The sequence below is a fragment of the Scomber japonicus genome, chromosome 20, assembly GCF_027409825.1.
Source record: "Scomber japonicus isolate fScoJap1 chromosome 20, fScoJap1.pri, whole genome shotgun sequence".
Lineage (NCBI taxonomy): Eukaryota > Metazoa > Chordata > Actinopteri > Scombriformes > Scombridae > Scomber > Scomber japonicus.
In genome coordinates, this window is record NC_070597.1 from 1,912,165 (window position 1) to 1,916,689 (window position 4,525).

Consider the following 4,525-nt stretch of genomic DNA (forward strand, 5'->3'; position numbering starts at 1 on the left):
ACAGACACACAGACACACAGACACACACACACACACACACACACACACACTGAGGTTATACTATCAGGAGACACACACACACACACACACACACACACACACACACACACACACACACACACAGCACAGTGAAAGTTTCCAGACCGCGAGCAGCTAGCAGCTAGCAGCAGCCTGGTGAAAGTGAAATGTTCATGAGACGCCAGAAAACCAAACATTTGTTAGTTTGAACAACTTGTTATTCACAGATCATCACCACTAACGAGCCCAAATATGTGCTGCTACTTTCACTCTTAACTTTGTTCTGCTGCACGTCTGCTATTAAAGGAGAATTCATTTAATGTAATTATAAATACGACAACTAGGGCTGTCAGCGTTAACACGTTAATCGCAATTAGATTAATGCAATACATAAGGCGTTAATTTTTTTAATGGCATTTTAATGTTGCAAGCCTTTTTGTCCCTTCTCCTCCCCCGTAGACGGCTCCTCTAGCTGTAGCGCTATGCTTTGAAGTGGCCTCCTGCAGTAAACCTACCGCGCTGATGGAAAGTAAGAGAGCTACTGGACTTTTGAACGGCTTGTTTAACTTTAAAACACTTCCAGACGCTTCAGTTGACAAGTCAAAAGTAAAATGCAACCTGTGTCAAACGGAGTTTAACTACCACCGGAGTACGTGGAGTTTGAGTTAGCACCTCCACGCTAAACACCCAGGTGCAGCCAAGCCAGCCTCAGCTCCACCAAAGGACCATTTTGGAGTGTGGGAGTCGCAGCAGAGCCGTGATTGATTCCCAGTTAAGACACTCTGGTAAGAAATGCTTTACATTATGGGCTTAAAACTGCCTTCAAATGGAAAATAACAGGATTTTAAACATGCAATTCAAAACGCCATTAATCGCGATTAACTATGGAAATTCTGCGATTAATCTCGATTAAAAAAATAATTGTTTGACAGCCCTAACGACAATATATTTCCCATATTCATGCCTAAATTGAAGTTTATGCTCGTGTCACACAAGAGACTCTTTACTTTCTCACAATGAGATGAAATCAACTGTTTATATTTGTGGAGGTTCAGTGAGCGGAGTCGTTCCCTTTTTTTTTCAAATGAACTTTTATAATAAGCTTCCTCTTAGTTTTCTCTCAGCAGGAGTTTTACCAGGTCGGGTAATTGAACAGTATTAAAACCCATGTGTGCTGAAGGCTGAGTAATTGTATTAGTAGTAACTGTGAGACTTCTTCATTGGATTCAGATTAGATTTCATTCACAGAGTCGACGTAAGCGAGAGGGAAGCAGATACCCGACACTCCTCTGGTGTTTCCTGTGGTTCTCACTCAGGATGAACATGTTTAACTCATTAAAGAGGACAGTGTGGTGTGACAGGGAGTTTTACATTAATGTGCCGTTCTATTAAAGACGCAGAAGGAGATCAGGACAGGAAGCAGCTGGGACGTTATCACAAAGAGGGTAAAGATGTCTGACATCACACCAGACGCACAACGATCAAACCCGACTGCTCACAATGTGCTCCGACTTTTAATAAAGAGTTTAGCTGCTAGTAAAGAAATTATCCACCGTCACATGATCCACCATCACATGATCCACCGTCACATGATCCACCGTCACATGATCCAACCCCAGGAAGAGTAGCTGTTGCCTGGGTAACAGCTAATGGAGATCCAAATAAACCAAATTAAACATGATCCACAATCACATGATCCACCACATGACCCACCATCACATGATCCACCATCACATGATCCACCATCACATGATCCACCGTCACATGATCCACCAGAGAGGACAGAACAATGAACACCTGATTGCTGGAGGGACTGGAACCCTTCGCCGAACATCAAGGATCCAGTTCATGCTGAGATGCAAAGACTTTGTTACTGTCTGACAAAGTAAAACTCTTTTCTGATCAATGGATCAATGAAGTCTTGAATAGTAGATATAAAGAGACGCTGGAAAGGAAACTGTCCAAACACAGACAGATGTGTGATTTGTCCTACATGAAAGATGTTTGAAGGTAACCACGGCGACGAGACACAACACTAGTCACCAATGCATCTGGTTGACTAGTTTTACCGATCGAGAGGATTTCAGCAGCTCATGATACGAACAGGAAGTCTCGTACAATGAGTCTGACTGAGATCTCTGACCCTGCTGCCGGCCGCCAGAGAAAAGCAGAATATCTAGAGTCATTTTTTAAGGTAACCCTGATTTAATAGTCTTTTAGCACTAAGCTGCTCTGAATACTCAAACATAACTACTCTGTGAAGGAATCTAACTGTCAGCTGTTTTATTACCTTGAAAATAGTTTAATAGACCAAATAAATCCATATTTCATAGGATTATTTTATTTGTTTCTCACTTCTCTCTAGCTTTAAAAGGCTTCTGAGCCCAAAGAGTCTCATCTTATCCATTCGTGTTGGTACTGGGACCAGTACAGGATCTACAATGGGAACCGTTGAAGGTGATGCTGATGATGGGATTTAGATGATTGGGTGGTTTATGCCTTTAATCCCAGTCAGGCCTGTATGGCTGTAACACATCTGCCTTCCTGTTTGGTATGTTAATAAATGGACTGCATATCTATAAATAAATATAACTAGTTCCTTTCTAGTCTTCTCTGAAAGCACTTTACATTTAGCCTCATACACGCTCATGCACTGATGGCAGAAGCTAGATCTGGTTTAATATCATTCACACATCGATGGCTCGGCCTTTGGGAGCACTATCTGGCTCAAGGACCCTTCAACATGTGGACCAGAGGAGCCGGGGGATTGAACCTCTGATCTTCCTATTAGTGTTTGACCCACTCCACCTCCTGAGCCACAGCGTCCCTTCAGTCCTTCAGTCAAACGCTCCTCTGCTGCTTTGCCTCAGCATCGTGTGGGTCTGACTTCCTGCAGGTTGATTTGTGATTGGTGGCTCGTGAGCTCATCGACAGACCGCACAGATTAAGATACGGTGAAAAGATTAGAAGACTTCAGTTCATTGACTCCACACGACCTGGAGACAGCAAACAAGTCCTTCCTCTAAAACAGGGGGGTCAAACATGCGGCCCGTGGGCCAGAACCGGCCCACCGAGAGGTCCAATCCGGCCCAGTTTCCTTCTTCCTCTTTTCCTTCCTTCCTTCCTTTCTTCCTTCTTGTCTTCTCTTCTCTTCCTTCCATCTGTCCTTGCTCCCTTCCTTCCTTCCTTCCTTGTCTTCTCTTCTCTTGTCCTTGCTCCCTTCCTTCCTTCTTCCCTTCCGTCTTCCCTTCCTTCCTTCCTTTCCTTCCTTCTTGTCTTATATTCTCTTCCTTCCATCTGTCTTTGATCCCTTCCTTCCTTCCTTCTTCCTTCTTTCCTTTCATCTTTCCTTCCTTCGTCCCTTCTTTCCTTCTTGTCTTCTCTTCTCTTCCTTCCATCTGTCCTTGCTCCCTTCCGTCCTTTCATCTTTACTTCCTTCCTTCCTTCTAGTCTTCTTTTCTCTTCTCTTCCTTATAGTCTTCTCTTCTCTTCTCTTCCTTCCATCTGTCCTTGGTCCCTTTCTTCCTTCCTTCCTGTATTCTCTTCCTTCTCCTCCGTCTTTTCCTTCCTTTTAGTGATCCGGCCCACATCAGATCAGATTGTGCTGTTTGTGGCCCTTGAATGAAAATGAGTTTGACACGCCTGCTCTAAAATCCTTTCAGTAAACTGTGTGAGGTGCATTGCTGTTATGTTAGATGCTGCTCTGATTGGTCTAATCCTCTCACTGTTACCTTGTACAGACATTTGTGGGAATGTGCAATATGTGTATTTATTATATTTATGTATTTATTGAGGCAACAATCTATCTATCTATCTATCCATAACACCATTAAACATATTAACCCTTTAAACTACTGTTAGTGAAGAAGGTAATCACATCATAAAGGTGTTACTGCCAAACACTGAACACATGGTTTTATCCTTTGTCTCTGCAGTTTTAATGAATTACAGCTGATGGAGAGAAGTATGACTGTAATGATTCCTCTTGTTCATACTGACTATCAACACATGCTATGTTACTTTGTTCTGACTGCTGGTTTAAGACACTCTTGAAAAACTGTGAACTCGTCCTTTAACCCATTGCAGGGGGGCACAGAGCCATTGTAGGGGGGCACAGAGCCATTGCAGGGGGGCACAGAGCCATTGTGGTACGGCTACAGGACTAAATGAATGAGCCAGAACTGGACTCCCATGTAGATGTAAAGCCAGAGCTCTCAAGTCTCACACACTGACCGTCAGACACACATTTCAAGCAGTTCACACACACTCTCACACCTGATGTTTCTCACGCTGAGAAGTGATAGATCCCACCGCACAGAAATTAATATATTATAAAGAGGAATGTAATCCAGACATCACAACTCTGCATATAGATAGAAACTCATTGACGGCCGCAAATGAGACACAATCTACCGGAATCTGGAGCGAACGAGCAAGAACGCGCACTAGAGAGTGACTGCCAGGCGGGGAGTTCTGGTCCTCTGAAATGAAGCCAACCAGGAAGTAA